Genomic DNA, 18,966 nt, shown 5'->3' on the forward strand with positions numbered 1-18,966 from the left:
TAAAAATATTCGTAACTAAAAATTTTTAGAAGGGAAAAATATTCATTTTCCCCTTGTTTTTCCTTTTTTTTCCCAGGCCTTCATCTCTCTAATTTCTTTTCCACTACACATTTGCTCTTTGATTTCTGGCAGTTCAGTTCCCTTTTCTGTTTCAGGTTCCTGGTCTACATACGGAAAAAAGGTAGTAGGTTGTATGTCCTCTCCTCACTTGGCAGAGACCGTTGTAAGGATCCTGGGAGTCTGGGAAGCGGGAACTATGTTAAAGTATAAAGGTATTGTTGTTCTTATTATTAAGAACCGCCTCTGGGAGATGCTGATTCCACAGAGGAGACTCGCCCTAAATAAGGCCGGGCCTGAGAGGAAAGAATTCCATGCAGCTCGTTCGCCTGATGACTCCAATCAGGCCGCGCAGCTCCCTGTTGCTTCCCGTGTGCCTGGCACAGCCCTGCAATCTTGGGTCATTTGTGGGGCAGGGAAGTATGGTGGCCAGTAGAGCTGTACCTCCATGCATTGTAGAGTGATGAGCTCCCCCATAGCAGGAGTATTCAAACAGAGTACAGCTAATCACCTCATGGGGATTCCTGCTTTGGGTAAGAGATGGGAATTCTGAGGTATCTTCCAATCCTAAGAATTCACTGATTTCTTTATTGCTACATTAGAGAGCAATTCATCTAGAATCCGACATGGGCTCTATCCTTTTCCAGGCTGTGTGACTGGGCCACCGGCACATTTCTAACCTCTCCAAGCTCAAGGATCTCATACTGTTTTACAAGCTGCCTGCTGCTCCTGTTGTGAGGAGCCCAGGAAATACTACATGAACAAGTGTTATTTTTTATTGCCTACTGGAAGAGCAGTGCTGCTGTTATTGTTATTTCTGCCCTCAGAGGACAATGTCGCCTAGGCCAGCACCACCAAAGGCTGGACTAGCCTCTGAGAGAGACTTGGGGGAAGAAGTCTCATGCTGTGAAGTCAGCATATTCCCCCCACAAATGGTGACTCCTTAAGTTTGTTTCCTGTAGGTCTCAGTCCTTCTGAGTGACCTTCCGGAAGCATCTCTGGAACCTTGTGAACACTGACTTATTAAAAAAAACGTCCAACCAGGGCTTCATTCCCTAACAGGGTTTCCTTCCACTTGTACACATACCGAAAAAAAAAAAAAAAAAAAGGCTTGCTGAATTAATGAACCACTTCTCTTATCTATTTTTCCTGTTATCTAATTCTGAGGGGAAAGCTGGGAGCTCTGAGGGAGCTGGGAGACTCGGCTCACAACGCCTCCCTCCCACCCCGCTGAGAACAGCCTGGAATCCCAGAGACCGAGGGAGGGACGGAGACCGACCGTTCCTGAGAGACTGCCTCACACCAGCCTCAAGGAGCTGCAGGGACACCGCTTCCACCGAGGGTGAGTCCTTTCCTGGCCTTCCTGGGGACCCTCCGCCCGGGAGGAGAGAGAGGCAGGGAGCTGGGAGGCCAGGAAGGCCAGGAGCAGCAGGGCGGAAGGAAGAGAAGGCCGAGTGAGCTCTGACTCTCAGGTTTGGGCAGAGGGGAGGTGCGGGGCTAGGGGCAGGGAGAAGACCTGCCAGTGAGGATGGGCAAGAGGCTCTCAGACCTTTGAGGACAGGAAGAAAGGATGAGATTCTTGGCAGACCAAACCGCAGATACAAGGCTTCCTTTCCCACTTCTTCCCTGTGCTACATTTTCTCTCTGTTTCCCTTTCTCCCAACTTGGTAGCGTGTAGTGTCTCTATTTCCGGGTTCAGCCTCCTACTCCAACAATCAGAAATTGGTGGGGATGGTCAGTCTCTCAAGAAAAAGTAAATAAATACATACCACACAAAAATGGACACGGATCTGACCAGGTGCCCCTGGGCCCGCTTGTCTTTGCTCGGTCCACCAGATCCATGCCTTTCCCCTGGGTCCACGCTGCTGATGCTCAGTCTTGAGAACCCCTTGAGAAAGCTCGGGAAAACCCTTCCTGACCCCTGTCAGACCAGCCCGGTAGGCTCTCAGGCCAGAAAGTCTCAGCCATGTTTCCTATGGCTTCATTAGTGAATTAGCGAATAGGCCTCAGGGCCCTCGGGATCTGATACTTTTCTTTGCCTATTTACAGGCCAAGGGTCAGCCAGGCTAGGTGTAGGGTTTAATTTTTCATTTATTCTGGAGCCAGACATGTGATGGGAAGGAGGAGTGGAGGTGGGTTTTGCAGGTGCACTGCAATGATTGTGGTTTTCTTCCCCAAGCCCACTGCGTGCTTTGAAGAGCTTGGTTGCATATGCTTTTGCATACAAGACAAAATGACCTCCCCTTTCTATAAATCCTGAGTTTGGGCAAATGAGCTTTGAATCTTATTTGTAGCTGAGAAAAGAGCCGAGTCCAAAAGGAGAGACACAGGTGAAGAAAGAGGGGCAGCTCTGAGAAAACACAGGTGGAAAGTGAGAAGATCCTGAGTCCAGAGTGAAGCGTTACTTAACAGCTAAGGCTCTGGGAGAGTTTGAAGGCAGCCGGTTTGTCTGAGTTCCTCCCCTTGCCCAAAGGTTGAAAACAGACAACGGCATATTTTAACCTTGCAGCCTTAGGGAGGACTGGGTGAGCCCTTTTTTGGAATCGGGTAGGATTTAGTGCAGTCTCTTGGTGTCTGTGCACTTATTACAAATACCAGTTCTGCAAAACAGAGAATGGAAAATTGTTCCTTCGTGTATGCTTCCCTCTCCCAAAGCCTTGCTGGCTTCCACCAGGATAAATTCAAAAGCTGTTTCAAACTTTATTTTCCCTCTGCCCAGCTCCAGCTTGCCTTAGCCCTCCTCATTTCCTCTGAGTCCCCACACACTCACTCTCCTCCGGATTCACCAAGATGGAGGGAAACTGGAAGGCTTTTAGCTGGGCAGGATTAAGGAAGTGCCAATATCTGAAATGAGGGGAAGCATGACTGTGAAAGTCTGCTAGAATCCCACAACCTATCATCACAAAACTGGCTTGGCTCTTTTATTAGTAGTAGTGATTAAGTGTTTTGTCTCTGTTAGTCTTCTTTGGATAAATGGGCCTAGAGTAAAAAGATATTTGAAAGTCCCAATTTATGAAGTTGTTTTTTTTTTGTTTTGTTTTGTTTTGTTTTGTTTTGTTTTGTTTTTTTACAGAATACATTGGAGTTCATTTTTAGTGATGTAGACATTTCCTCTTTCCTCTAAAGAATTTGTGAAAGTGATTTTTCATTGACGAGTTCAAGGGGCGGGGGTGGGACGTTTAGACAGTTTTGTGAGGTTGGTATTGAGGAAATGGAAATAAGTTGCTCTTTATCCCTGCTCTATTTCTCAAGCCCAATAAAATATCCATTTCAAATGACTTTCTAATGCCTAGTTATATTTGCCAAGTGATTTATAGGACGTAAAGTTACAGTTTGCATATGTAAGTCCAGAGATGTGTTAAGGCTGGGGACAGTAGAGAAGACGGCGTTGAGGGCTGGGGCAGCACAGACACTGAATAAATTCAAACGATCAATCTCCAACTGTCTAAACACAGCACCAAGTGGAGATTCGAGACAATTATCCGAATAATTGCGAGGGGGGAGGCGGGCACTTTCACCTACCTTATCTAGATAAAGGGGCGACACAGGCAAATATTCGTGGCCCTGAAGGCCCTGCCTCGGTTCTCTCCACGATCACGGGAATTGGGGCGATGTTTCTGTAGGTTCTGGGAGCTGAGTCGGGATGGGGCCCGAATGAGAGGTTTTTAGAGAAGTTTAAAAAGGGCTCCCACCGCGCCACTGAGGGGCGGGGGGGGGGGGGGGAACGTGCCCCGCGGGACGCTCCGCGGGGCCTGATAAAGCCGCGGAGCAGATCTAAGGTCAATAAACCAAGTGGCGTCAGGCTCTGGCGGAGGGTAGGAAGGGACAGGAGAGAAAAGGGAGCAGGCTTAAGGTTGCCGGAAAAATGAAAAGAACCGAGGACGGCTGAGTTCCAAATCTGGGCGCCAGTGACGAGCGCGCGGGGCCGGAACCCAGGGTTTCAGTGCGGGCGCGCAGCCGGGGAAAGGGAGCCGGCCAGGCGGACTGGGTGGGGTCCCTGCGGCGCGGCCCAGCGAGAATAGCGACGACCTTAAAAGTGTCCCCGGGGAGGCCTTAGTGGGACGAGTCTGGGGCGAACAGTCCTAACCCCGTGGAGAGTTTGGTGAAGGAAACGAAAAGTAATTTTTTTTAATTTAAGGGAGGAAGGGGCGATGGAGATTCCCAAATAATGGAAACACTCAATAAAGCTTCAGGGACCCCTCAAAGAGGCAGAGAAATGCCCCTATAGTGGGGGGGGGGGGAGGAAGAAGACCGTATTAATTAGTGACCAATATTAATCCCTTTTGGGTGGAGCTTAAAAGTTTACAAATTCACTTCACATCGAGGTGTTGTTTCTCCCACACCTTACATGACGGGAAGAAAGATTGGGAGCAGTTACTCTGCCCAAAGTTACATCGCCTGGTTGCACCGCAAAGGGGCTCGAACCCTTTGCCAAACAACTCCTCATCAGGAGCGATCTTCCCGGGAGCAAGCCCCGTGAGAAGCACGCAGCCCTCGCGGAAACCCGGGCAATGGAAACCCGAAGGGACGCTGCTCTCCCGTAGGCTGGGTTAACGTCCCGAGTCCCTGGTCCCTCTGGGGGAGCCGCTCGTGCACAGTCCGAGTGGCCAGGTGGGAAAACGAAGCGGTGGTGGTGGAGACGGCTCCTGCCTTCAGCAACAGGAGGCCCGGAGGAAACCTCGAGCGCGCGACCACACCTTCTAGACCAGCGGATCTTTGCAAAGAAACAACTAGACCGCTTGAGTTCCTGGCCACTTTGCAGCGGAACATCCTCTTATCGTTTCTATTCCTGGCGAGGCTGAGGTTAGGTTGGTTTGGGCGCATTCAACCATTAGGGCGCCACATAGGCCAGATCACCTCACACGGGTGTCGCTCCGGCGGCCCCCAGCCTCCCGAGCGGGGGTTATGGGCGAGAAAGCCCAGGCCGCAGACAGCAGAGTCCAGGTCGCGGTCAGTCGTGTGACCTCGTGCCGGGGCCTGGTGCTGCTCAGAACGCGTCCCGGATCGCCCTCTCCCAGATCTGAGCTTGGGGAGCTCAGACCCCGGAAATGCTCAACGCACAGATGGACCCGGGAGCCGAGGAGATCCGCCTGCGCGCGCCGTTCCAAGGGCAGGGGCTGGCGCGACCCTGGACCCGCTCGCCCCAACGCCGCTGCCCTCACGGTCTGGGTAGCGACGAGGGGAGCGAGGCCGCGTCCTTCCGCTGTCGTTCCAGTCTCTAACGCCCACGTAAGGTCCCTAAACAGGCCAAGAGTTACAGTAGGAGTTTCATCAAAATGTGTATTTTTACACGCACACACCCACCCCCAGTTAGGCTGTTCCGCATTTCAACATCCCCCTGCAGATAGACACCTCCTCCCCACCCTAGTCGAGGGCGCAGCGAACCCGACTCCAGTCCGCAAGGCACTGGTTCAATTCCTTCCTTGGCCGGGTTTGGAGGGTTCTTAAGGGACTCGGATGGCACCCGGATCTGGCTCGCGGGCTTAGTGGCTACGGACGCAGAGTTCAGAGTCTCCCTCAGCCGCGTTCAAAGAGCCTTAATATTTCATGCATAGTTCCTGCCGGCGCGGAGGCCGGAAGCAGAGATTTCTCGAAGCTTCGGGACCTGGGACTTGCGGAGAGGCCACCGGATTCCCAGGCCTGGGCAAGCTGAAGTTCTGGGGAAGGGCACTGCCTTTTTATCATTTCTTGGCCGCAAACCCGACAGTTCCTCAGCGCCCCTCCTTCTGAGCCTAGAAAAGACCCCTGGCAGACCCTTCCCAAATCACATTTCGCTAAACCCAGGGTCAGTAGTGGCAATCCTGCGCACAGATGCCCGCCCCAGGGGGCCGGTGTCCAGGCGCCGGGCGCGGCTTTTACCGGGTCGGTGTTTGGCAGGGCGGAGTTTGGAATGGCTGCTGCTTTTTCTTAGATGCCGTGATGTGTCGTTTCTCCCTCAACCACCCTACCCACCGGTCTTAGGGATTTTCTTTATTCGTTTAGTATTGTCTTAGCTTTCCCTGTTTTCTCCTTTCCTTCGTTCATCCCCACCCATCCCCACCTCCCTCTCTGGTTCTCGTTCCCCTCCCTCTAATTCAATTCCTGAGTTTCCTTTTCTTGCTTAATCAAAATCTTTCCCCCTTACTTTGTTCTTTATCTATAAAACGTGCTCTTCTTTTTTAACTGCGTGCCTTTCTATTTGCCCGGTCCTTCGCGGCTGCAGACCAGGCTGATCTTAGTGGCCGCAGGATGCTTCCAGACACACGTCCCACATTTAAAATTTCCCTGTGTCTGGCTTGATCTTTTCTCATCCCAACCATAGACCCTTCCCCCTCGTGATAAATTCGTTTTTATTAATTTGGGTGTACCACTTGCATGCAGAACTTACTGGATAAAGATGTCTCCTTGGGTGAATCAGAAGCCTTCTGTTGGAGAATTATTTTAATGTCTGGATATTAATCTACACAGTAGCTGTGCCGTTTGTCCTTACGAAATTTCTTGAATTTCCACCTCTAAATAAATAGCATACTATAAAATCATTTTCCAGTGGCTAAGTGGAAGTCTACCAAGATTGATTCACTATAAAACATGATGCAGGGTTTTTTGTTGTTTTTTTTTTTTTTTAATGTTGTAGAAACATTTCCTACTGAGCCAGATGATTTGTCCTGCCACACCATTTATTATGGCTTTTCACTAACTGCAAGATTTAACAGGAAATTGATATGGTATAAATAGATAACTTTTCCTTGTTCGCCAGCTAAGACTTTATTTGCTTTCTGTTATATCACAGTACTTCTATCATAATAATAATAGAACAATTAGTCTCTCCTTGTAGATAAATAATGATTTTGAGCATTTATCATTGTTTTATGTAGAATTTGTTGTTAGAGCATACATGAAATTCTTACTTTTTTATAATAGTGTTGATAAATAGTAGATCCTTTTTTGCTTTTAGATAATGACTGGAGACAAAAAAAAAATCACTTGTAGGGGAAAAAATCCTTAAGGTTTATTTAAGGAATTTAAAGAAAACTCTAAAGAAACTTTTCCTTAACAAACAGGATCATTAACAGGTAAAAACTTGACCATGGAGAATTAGGAAGGGAGGTCAGAAAGTCAGCTATGTTTCCTCTGCAGTGATGCAAGAACAACAAAAATTAGGAAAGGTACAGCCTTCCTGGTCTCATGCAGCAGTCGCTGTGCAAAAGCATCTCTCTGGTGTTAAGGGGAGGGAGGGTGTTATCGTCAAAGTGTTTCCAGCTTCTCAGAAGTTGACAAGCAGAATCTATGAGTTACTGTCTTAGAACTGCTCCCCAGAATTCAGCCAATAGTAACTACTGACCACTTCAGTAGTTACTTAAATGCTATAGGGGGAGGGAGTGAAGGATTTAGGGTCCAGAGCAAGTTCTGAGAAGAGGCACTATGTGGAAACAGCTTTGGGGCCCCCGGATTTGTTAGCAGCTCTCTGCTCTCCCTTGCCTTCTAGATTCCCCAGGCTTCTCGGGGCTGCCTTAGAAAGCTCTCACCAGAGTGGCCGCCCGGGTTTGCTCCAGCCACGATAACGGAGGGGCTTGCTATCTAATCTGGACAGCAGCATGAACAATCCATTAGACCTCAGCATTTATCCGGGGCGGGGGTGGAGGGAGGGATGCGGTCTGGCTGCCCCACCCGGTTCTGGGAGGCTTTGAGCTAACCCATCGGCGACAGGAGGGATTAATGAAATAGAGAATTTTGTGTGGACTCAAAACTGACCACTGAATAATATGCTTGCTGATGCTGGTAAATTATAACTCTACCCATTGTCAGTGTAAGGACGAACTAGAATCCCTTTGGGTTTGGCAGATCACATTTCCTTTTAAGAAGTTCAGAATATTTTTACATTATCTCATTCAAACTCTCCACCAGTCAAAGGGCACTGTAAGAATCCAATAATCACCAATATTCCTTGGGACTTGGGAGGCTTAAATCCATCCACCATTCTTTCGGTCATTCATTCAGCAAACATTTACAAAGCTTTTCTCTGCACCAGGCATTGTGCCTTGTACTGACAGGTTAAATTATTTGCCCAAGATGAGAACTTCACTGGTGACCGGGGTGGGACCCTAAATCAACTATTCCAGTCCCGTGACTGCTCACTCCTTTACTCCAACACATACAAATCAGAGACGTCGGGAGCTAGAAGGGCCCCAGAGGTTATCTGGTTCAGCCTTCCATTCAGTGCAGGAATCCCCTCCCCAGAAGGCCAGCAACAGTCTCTACCCTCTACTGGTGCAGTGACAATCGCTCCTGCCTAAGCTTTCCACTTGAATGTGGCTCATAGGACTGGCAGGTCTTTCCCTGGGAGAAGACCACCTCTGCTTGCCCATACCTAAGCTCAGGGTGCTAAGTCCCTTATGCTGCTGTGACCCACAATACCCCCACCAACCCAGCTGTGTCACTTCCCCTTCAGACTTCTCTTGGCAAGGGAGATCCCGGGTGCTGGACAGGAACCCCCGTGAAACTTTAAGGCTCTATGGGTCTTAGTCAATCCTCATTTGCCCACAGAGGGTATTTGCTGGCAGAAGAAACACTATAGGCAGTAGCCAAAGAATCACAAGAGCTTGGATTCTAGTCCCAATGCAACTCCCCACAAACTGGGTGACCTCAGGCAAGTTATTTCTCTTCTATTTCTGGCATATCCTAGAAATAAGATGTATGAATGTGCTTCTTAATAGTTGAGTGTCACCTTCTTCACAGATAAATTTTCCCTTCATAGATAATCTGAGATTATTCTCATTTCCTGGTTAAAACCTTAAAAGCTACAAAAGGCAACTTCTGGGCAGTGAACTCATGACAAAGAACATTCTGGAGACTTTAGATTTGCCGAGATACTACATTCAAATTTGGTCAGTGGTAAGAGTTTGGACTCCAATGTGATAATAATATGATTTGAATCCCATCTGTACTACTTACTGGCTATGTTATTTTGGGAAACTTTCTTAACATTTTTGTGCTTCAGTTTCTTATATTTTGAAGTGGTTACAAACTTTAGAGGACAGACAGGACCTCTCACCAGTCCCTGAAATAATCTCCAAAGTGTGATTCATTCAGTTTGGCATCAATGTTCCCCTTGGTTTCATTTGGCATTTTGTTTTGTTTCTTACCTGTGGCTCCAGAAATTAAATTTGCCTAATAAGGGATGGAAATTTACCTGACACTTTGTCAGATCTATTTTGGAGTTATCTTACCCAAAATTGAGTGCTGCTGGTGGTAGTAGGAATTTGGGATGCAAAAATTCTAGAAAGCAACGTTGCAGTATGGATGCAAAACCCTACTAGTGTTCATATTCTTTGACTCACTTTTTCCAGTAATAGAAATTTACCCCAAGGAAATAGTCAGAGGTTTACAAGGTGCTTTACTTACCAAAATTTATGTCAATTTGACAAGGACACATCAAACTCCTATTTATAACAGTGAAAAGTAGAAAATAACATGAACTCTGAACAGTAAGAATTTATGTACATAAACAGTGCAATGTATGTAGCCATCATATTGTTTCCTTGAAATATTTAATGACCTAGAAATGTCTCATATTTTTAAAAAATAAAAAGTAGATTGCAAAAGCACTCTATTCAGTGTGAAACTGGTGGAGAGAGTTTGGGGAAGGGAGAACACTAATGTTCTCAGGGGTTCTTTCTGGGTGGTGTGATTAGGACAGATTTTCTTTTTCTTGATATACTTTCCTGTATTTTCCAAATGAACTCCAAGGAGTTCCTGTCTCTTTGAAATTAGAAAATGAGATGTTTTGAGAGGGGTGGGGAAGATTGACCACATCCAAGATCTGTTTCTTCCTAAGATTTCATGACTATTGTGCTTCTGATAAAAGCTTATCCATTTTAGAGAATTCAGCTTTAGACTTCCTAAAACTCCAAGAATAGCCCTGGACTCTTGATTCCTGGCTAAATACATTTACAATTGGTGGGAGTGAGTTTTCCACAAAGAGGTCCCCTCATGTCCCTTGCGAAATGTTTTCACAGTTGTCTCAGAATTTCACTTGTAACCTTGAGTGTTTCTGAAATTGAAAACACGTCTAAGTTCTTGTAACTTTTCCTCTTCTCAAAACTCCCTTTGCTGACAGAAGGATGTGCTGGAATGTAAGGCCAGGTGCTGGTCCAGCTGCAAATAAAAGCTGATTATTCAGACTAGGGAGAAGAGGAGGAGAGCTTGGACAGGGGAGGGAAGACAGACATTTAGTGGTGGCCCAAAAGCTGGAGAGGGTGTTCAAAAGAAAAGACCTTTGTGAAAGCAAGAAAGTTAATCACTAAGAATGGGACTGAAGATCAAATGAATTACAAGACAAGTATTAATGAATGTCAGGTGCCATTATTGAAACTGAAATCATTTTAATTTGTACATAAATAAGTAGCAGTTTATAAAGATGAAGGTTGCTTCCTCCCCCTTTATAAGCAGGTGTGAGATGGGGTGAGGGAGAGAATGGAAACAAAAAGAAACAAAATCCCACCATAAAATTATGGAGGCTTCAGGAGCCTGGCTGGCTCTGTGGCTGGAGCATATGATGCTTGAACTCCAAGTTGTAAGTTCGAGCCCCACATTGGATACACAGATTACTTAAAGATAAAATCTTTAAAAAAAAATTTTTTTTAATGTGTATTTATTGTTGAGACAGAGAGAGACAGAGCATGAACGGGGGAGGGTCAGAGAGAGGGAGACACAGAATCTGAAACAGGCTCCAGGCTCTGAGCTGTCAGCACAGAGCCCGACGAGGGGCTTGAACTCATGGACCGCGAAATCATGACCTGAGCCAAAGTTGGCCGCTTAACCGACTGAGCCACCCAGGCACCCCAAGATAAAATCTTAAAAAAAAAAAACGTTAAAACTTAAGGAAGCTTCAAAAACCTTCGCACTGAAATTTTTAACTTAATGTAACACATTTGGTCATGAGAAGGTAAAAGTAACATCAAACTAAAGGTCAGTTTCATCATTGTTAATTAGCAAATAAACATTTAGCAAATAAAAACTTGTAGTCTGAGTACCGTAGGAAGTATAGACTTACAATACCACTCTTTTTCTCTGTGCTCTATACTTTTTGTTTTTTTTAACTTTGAGGTCAGCCTTTGTCTATTTGGTTGGTTGGTTGGTTGGTTGACTGTTTGGCAGTAGAAAATATGAATAGAATTTTGGTAGAACCACAGAATTTTAGTTTTTGTAGAATTACAGTTTTGTTGACTGTTCATCTCTGACCTTCTCCACTACAAGGTAAGCAGGACCCGGTCAAGCAACATATTTATCGTCATGCCACATTTGCTAGCCCCCTGCACTCTACAGACATGGTGGGAGTGCTGTCTTGAAGAATAATTCTCACAGGGCTGTGTTCCAGACACTTTTGCTGACTTCTTGACAACAATTCTCAGCAACAACTGGTTTCTCTGCACACATCTCTCTAGGGAATTAAACCCAAAGCCTTGGGCAGACCGTAAGTACTTTTCACATGGCCAGGGTGAACCCCAAAGCAAGGGGTCTGAGATGCAAGGAGAACCAGAGCTGGAAAGGGTGCATATTTTCAAAGGCTTCGGAAAATACTTTATTTTCTATTAGCTGGGAGTTCCTAGGTTTGTGGGCCAGTAAGATATTAACTGATTTTCTTATCAATATGTCATTTAGCATTCCCAGAAATTTCTCATCAGGCACAGGTTTCTTTTGAACACTCAATCTTTATATTATCTTTGTATAAAGATTATATAATCTATTTATATAATTTTTAAATAAATTTCAATATGTAATCCAAATAGAACAAGAGAGGTCAAACAATCCTTCCCTTGGCTCTGCTACAAACTGATTAACCAAACGGTACCTCGAATGGTCCTCTCATCTCTAAATTGGGGCCAATGAATAACATTTTTCAAAGCGCTTTCGGGGCGCCTGGGTGGCGCAGTCGGTTAAGCGTCCGACTTCAGCCAGGTCACGATCTCGCGGTCCGTGAGTTCGAGCCCCGCGTCGGGCTCTGGGCTGATGGCTCAGAGCCTGGAGCCTGTTTCCGATTCTGTGTCTCCCTCTCTCTCTGCCCCTCCCCCGTTCATGCTCTGTCTCTCTCTGTCCCAAAAATAAATAAACGTTGAAAAAAAAAATTAAAAAAAAAAAAGCGCTTTCACATGTATGTCACATTTGATCTTCACATTTTATTGCTCTTTGGAGTAATCAGTGTATTACTGGAGTATTGTGCCCGTTTTATAGATGAGGAAACTGAGACTCAGAAGTGTTGCATTGCCAAAGGTCACACCACTAATAAGTAACAGAATACGACTCAGAATGCCCTGCTCTAACTACCAAGTGCTGCCTTCCCCACCCACCAGGGATATGCCAAGGATTCATGAGATAGTCTATACGAACTGATTTGTAATTGCTCTAATAGGTATTATCAGGGTCCCTTAATTTCCTCCTTTGAAAATCATGGAATCAAGGGCTCTAAGACCAGCAAAGCTCTTAGAGCTGATCTAGCACCCCCCCCCCCACCATCTTCCTTCTGCAGGTGAGGCCCAAGGAGGTTAAGTGATTTGCCAAAGGTCATCTCATGAGTTAGTGGAAAATGACCAATGTGATTTTTAAAAATTAGTTTAAAAAACTGCCTACCAAGCCCATTTTTATGGCTTATTTTAAGCAAGTTAATAAGTATACCAGACATAGCTTTAAACCCAACTGAGTAAATGCTGACACTAGTTTATAGATTTAGCAGATAAGTAGCAATAAGGAATTATTCATCTCTCATTTATCAACCAGCCTCTCCAAGGTGCAAGCTATAAAGTGAAGCAAATAGCACTTTAAGAGCCCCCACACATATGAGATCAAAACAGTGAAAATAAAGTGGTTTACAAAGCCATACTTTTACAATGTGGCTGTGACTGAGGTTTCCTGAAGTGTGAAAAGAGAAAGAAATTTGCGCAAATTATTGCATTTCAAAAATAGGAAATTTCCTATACAGAACTCCAGATTCAGCTCCTAGATTTATTCGTTCAGTCACTAATTTATTCTTTTGAGTGTGTATTGAGCACCTACTATGTGCAGGGCATTGTGGGGGATCTGGAGAATTCCTAAATACTATTCCAGACATCAAGGATTTTTCTTAAGTTTAACAAAGTGACAAAATAACGTGCACACACACACACACACACACACACGTTTGAATTTCAGAGTCAGCCTGTATAAAGGGAATGTTTATGTGGAAATAGGAGGAAAGAGGAGACTGCCTGACTGTTGGGGTAGCCACAACAAGGACCACACTGAGGAGGTGGCCTTGCCACAACCTTCTCCCCAACACCATTTCTTAATCATGAGAATGGTGTTGGGAAACATTATGGGATGGGGCGGGGGGGAGGATAAAAAGAGACGGTGAATTAATGGCCCCAATTGGGAACCACATAAAACAAATCCTGTCTCTTCCATTTAGCTAGGTATTAAATACAAACAAACTGGTGGAGAAGAGAAAGGAGAACTGATAGGGTGCAACAGCAGTTGTAATATTTGTAATACAGTTCTAATGAGTAATATTAACATGATCTGCTTATTTGGGAGGTGAGTGCTAATTAATTCCCACATATTATTCAGAAGGGCTGGCTTATTTTATTATTTTTAATCAATCCCAGTTTGTCAATGGTGAACCTGAAGCCCAAAGTTCAATGTCAATAACAGAGCAATCACCCATCCATTAGTGACTTTGCTCTCAGCTGCCCAGACAAAAGAAGCCGTGAAGCTTCTCTTGCAGCCCCACATTCATAAAATTGAAGCATTTTCAAAACATTGAAAAGAAAACTTGAAAGATATATGCTCAAAACCCTTTATTTTGTAGATGGGGAACCAAGGCTCAGAGAGTTCAAGTGACAAAGAGTGACCATTTAATTTGTGTGAAACTGATTGTGTGCGCTGCTAATAATTACCCAGGACAGCAGGCATAAACTGGAACATGGGATCACCCTATGAAATGATGAGAATCTGAACAACGATAAAGTCCAGAACTCCGCCCATTATGTGCCCTCCAACTTTTCTGTCTTATTTTCTTTATTTGGAAGGCTGGAATATTTATGAGTCCACAGGATATGTGGAAGATATTCAGTCTAGAAATATAATATATAGCGAGTGCCCCTTTTGGCTTGGTTTGTCCTTGGTTTCAGAGGGGCATGGAGTGACTAGAGTTTTGAATGTCTATGATTCCTTGAGACCCTGTGTCACATCCTCATACCCCCACCAGCCCCCCACTGGGGCTGAGCCAGGGTGACTGTTTCCACCTTCCTACAAAGGGCAGACTGAGCAGTGCTAACCAGGTTCCCAGACTACCCCAGAGCTCAGTGCTGCCTTATCGCTAATCTTCTCACCCTGGTGATTGTATCAGGGTGAGGAAAGCTTGGCCTTGGGGTTCAGATTTATAGAGGGGAGATAGCAGTTCCTATAGCAGCATGTTGAAATAGAAGAACAGGGTATGGCCAGGGTCCCAGATCCCCTGCTGCCAGCTTTGCCATGAAATAGCTGTGCGACTCTGAGTAAGTATGTAGACCTTTCAGGGTCCTTGGACCAGAATCTCTGTGATGCCTTGCAACTCCAGCACACTACATCGATATCAGTCAGAGAGAGGCTGTCCTGTGACCAATAACTGAGCCAAAGGTACATACATGGAGCCTTAATTACACCACCAACAGGTGCACTAGAGCTAAGACGCTAGTGAGGCATCACATGGCATCTCCTATATGTGCGTTTTTCTGTTCGCACTCAGTGGAAGGGACCACGGCACAGGTGTTTCAGCCACATCCCTGATAGTACATCTTCAGTCATAAAGGACAGGGATTTTACACTGTATAAGGACAAGTTGAAACTCCAATTTTCTGAATTTAATTCAACAAACTTCTTAAAACATCAACTACATGCTAGAAACTATGGAAAATACAAAGGCACCAAATATAGGCTTTCTGCCCTCAAGAAGAGTGAAGTTTGGGAGAGAGGGATGCGGAGACAGGCAGGCACGTGGAGATATTACACTGAAATACAACGTGTTAAAAGGCTGTGAAACCAGAGGGAGAAAAGGGATTGATTCTGGGAATGGGGGGTTAAAATATATTTTTAAAAAATTAAAGGAGGATACGTAAGAAGTAAGCCCTTGCTTTTCCCCTTTTATATCCCTCCTGGTACCAATGCCTTGTTCATAGGGGTAGTGTTTGGATTGTGAAAGCAAACTACTTGCCTATAAATCTCGGCTGTCACCTATCAAGCTGGGTGAGTTACTTAATAGCTTTGTGCCTCAGTTTCTTCATCTGTAAAATGGAAACAGAGTGATTGTGTGGCTAAATGAGCTAATCTATCCATGCAACATACTTGGCAGCATGCCTGGCATATAGTAAGTGCCCAGTGTTAGCTGTTCCTCAATAAATGTTTGCCTAGTAAATGGATTGAAGTTTTCATCTGCAGTCCAAGTCTTTTATCATACACACTCAGTCGGGCCTCATATTTTGGGTTCCTCGCTGAACACACTCATTATCTGCGGCTAAGATTAGGTTCAGACTTAGAGGCCTGGCATTCCCGCCCTTCCACTGTGCAGGACCAGGAATGAACCTCTTGGTATCAGATCTTTGGGGGGCACAGAATGGCACGATTTGGTGCTATCCACTTGGGGACCCCCCTAAGTTACAAACGTTGACGTAAGAAGGTGTCCATTCTCTTCATCTGACAGACAGGAAATTAAAGCTTAGACAAGTTAAGTGATTTGCCTGGGGTCCTGCCACTCGCTGGGTGGAAGTGTCCGGGATTAGAACCCAAGACTTCTGACTCCCAGATCAATGAGCTTCCACCATTGGCTGCCCAGATCCTGCCCCTCCTGGCTTAAGTTGCATTCTCCAATGAGTGTCTTGAGCCACACCAACATCCGCTGTCTCTACTGAGCCCCCGAGAAAAGACTGCCTTGTTTTTTGGTTCTTAAGTCTCATCGAACGCAGAAGTAGGGCCCTTTACCTGTCAGGGCTAGCCCTTGCTCCAAGCGGGGAAAACAACAGCGTGTACCCCTCAGCGCTAGGAGTTACGTTGTCTCCGGTATTGCCTTACTCCTTTCATCCTTATGAAGTAAAGCGCTTTGCAGGTTACGTTCACGGTTCTCACGTTAGTGTCACCAACAGAGAAGGTGGCCTTGGGGGCTTTCGCTAGAAAGGCAGAGGAGCTAAGGCACCCTGCCCGTGTTCTGCAGCCCGTCAGGCGCTCCCACATCGGCCGGGCAGGCCTTCTTCTCGTTCCGAAAGGGCAGTGGGAAGAAAAAGAGGCAAAGCAAGGTGGGAGAAGGAGGAACCAGGAGGAATTAGGAGGGCAGCGCGAGAATGAACTCAGCTCCAGTGTATCCCAAAGGAGCAAGTAAAATGCCTTTGCTGTTGGAAACGAATACTTGCTCAATCTGAAAGTAAGCGTACAAAAATGGGGGAAATGCCACGTGGGGGCATCACCAACTTTACCCGTAGGTGTACTTTTCTTTATCTACTTATCTTCTTATCGATCACTGTGTACGTTTCTGAAGAACACGAATGGAATAGTCGCCGGTGTCCCGGCTTTTCTCACGCCCCGCGTGGCTGCCGTGAAACTCCTAAACTGTGCTGCACGTGAGACTGGCGGCGGCGGCCGAGTCCCGCCTCGCAGGGCGCGGCCCCTTCGCTCGGGAAAGGCGCTCCTCTCCCCGAGCAGCGCCGGCGGACACCGCGGCCCCGGACGCCCGCGCCGGCCTCGCCCGGGTGGGAGCGGAGGTCCCAGCAGCGGCCGAGCCGAGCGGGAGAGAGAGGAGGGGCCCCCAGGGGAGGTGTGCGGCCGCGGCCCCGAGGGCAGGGGTGCGGGGGGCGGGAAGCGCGGCGGCCGCGGGGAGGAAGCGGGCCCCGCGCTTCGGGCGCCAGGCCCCGGAGACGCTTCCGCACCCGCCGCCCCCTCTGCGGAGCCGGGCCGGGACGCGCCGGAGGGGCGGGCGCGGCCGGCCGGGGGCTGACCCCGAGCGCCGCCGAGTCTGCGGCCGCCGGCCGCGCCGCGCTCGCCTCCTGCCGCCTCGGGTTACGCGGCGGCCGTCAGCGCGCACCTCATCAATAAGGCCTGACAGGCCGCCGGCTCCGCGGCCATCCATCACGCGGGCCCGGCGCGGGCTGCGCGGGCGGAGGCGCAAGGGCACCCGCGCAGGGGGCGGTCGCGGGGGGGGGGGGCGGGAGCCGGCGGCCCCCCCGGAAGAGCCAGACCCGGGATGGGCCAGTGTTCACCAAGGGGCCGGGCGATTTCGTGCAAGCCCGAAACAGACCCGCGTGGTCGCGGGAAGCATTTGTCTATCAATCAACAAATATTTGACGTTAGTCCACCCCTTAATCCTAGTTGTCTTTTTGGGATGTGTTCATTTGTTTTTAAAGAGCTGTAAGGGAGCTTAGAAATGATGTAGCGCAACCTGTCCATTTCACAGATGAGGAAACTGAGAACCAGGTGGGGGGTGTGGGAGGCTGGACATGCGGGAGGTCACATGACCGGGTGATGGTAGAAACTAGAGCCGACATCGCCTGACCCGGACTCCCAGCCCAGGCGCCGCCGGCCCCAGTGGAACTCTGCAGGAGCCATGACCCGTATGCATGTGTGGCTTCCAATGTATGAAATGGGGGAAGTCGTGCATGTTCTGAGTTTCGTCTGCCTGTCAGTGCAGGAACTATGCAGGGTCCTCACAATCCCTGCTCCCAAGCGAGGCCACCGCATCCCTAGGTCCGCAAAGAGAATAGTTAATGAGGCAAAAGTATGGGGAGTGGGAGACACCTACACATACAAATAATATAGTTCCTTGAATCCATTTACTTCCTCCTCCCACCTACCCTTCCCCGCCTCCCCCCCCCCCCCCCCCCCGCGCAAGGAGTTTACATGGTTTCTCTTCATGCATTCGTGTATTTCCAGAACTTTCTCCCCGTTGCCTGTTTGCTGGACTCTTTCTCACTGATCTGAATAGTTTGAGTGTAGAGACTTCGTTGTGTTCCTCCTTATATCTCTCCAAAGTTTGCAGGGTGCCTGGCACATAGTATGTATTCAATAAATGTTTGATCTATGAATTTCAACACTTGTAAGAGAATTTAAATAATTCCAGTTCAGAAGACATCAAGGCTGAAAGAACTATCAGATCATGGTGTTCCTTTCATAAGAGGGAGACTGGTCCACAACCTTGTCCTTGATTTACCTAAGGCTTCCCAGGGGGTAAAGTCGATGCTTGGTGGTTCCCAGGGTTCCCTTCCTTTTTTTTCATTGCCTGCCATCATGCTCTCCTAGTTGTGATTCCTGCGCCCTTTTCACTCCTTTCCTTGCCTTCCCACCTTTTGGTTCTTCCACTGATTAATTAGCAAGCTCTCCAAGGATGGGGATGAGAGTAACAGGGAAATCCACAAAACCAAACTGTTTGCTCTGGTTCTAATAGGAAACAAAATATTTTGTGGGGTTTTGTTCTGTTTTTCTATACTATGGTGTTATGATGGTATTGTTGGTTTTTTAATTCAAGTGAAAAGGATAAGATTAAAGCCCATGGCAATGGGTGTCTGTTAACCTTAACATTATTAATTTTCCCTCCTTGACCACAGTGCTTTGGCTGTAGTTGGAAACAAGGATATTATCCACAGCTCTGGGAAAGGATAGACAATCAATACACACACTTTTATTGAGCAAGAAATGTCGCAGAGCCGTTCTATGGCCGAGGTAATCAGTGGCATTTGGGTTCCCCTGTGATGTCCACTAGACTATGATTTCTGTAAATACAGGTACAAAGTGTGGTTTTATCTGGCACCGGGCACTCTTTCTTCCCATTACCATCCACCTGATGGTTGCCAATACATGTGCACATCATAAACTGCAGCTAAGTGTAATGAAAATTGATGTGAGAGTCAGAGTCAAAACAACTTAACCCGCAGAGCTGTT

The 18,966-nt window shown here is 47.1% G+C and overlaps 1 protein-coding gene across 1 annotated transcript in view; it reads left to right on the forward strand.

The window, feature by feature from the left end:
• The first annotated feature begins 1,223 nt into the window (after nt 1-1,223).
• Nucleotides 1,224-18,966, forward strand: part of GATA4 (GATA binding protein 4) — an 80,726-nt gene continuing 62,983 nt past the window's right edge. Inside the window, exon 1 of the mRNA XM_045462434.1 lies at nt 1,224-1,399. The gene's annotated coding sequence lies outside the window, so the exon portion shown is untranslated. The remainder of the gene's footprint in view (nt 1,400-18,966) is intronic.

Source organism: Leopardus geoffroyi, chromosome B1, assembly GCF_018350155.1.
Source record: "Leopardus geoffroyi isolate Oge1 chromosome B1, O.geoffroyi_Oge1_pat1.0, whole genome shotgun sequence".
NCBI classification, from domain to species: Eukaryota; Metazoa; Chordata; class Mammalia; order Carnivora; family Felidae; genus Leopardus; species Leopardus geoffroyi.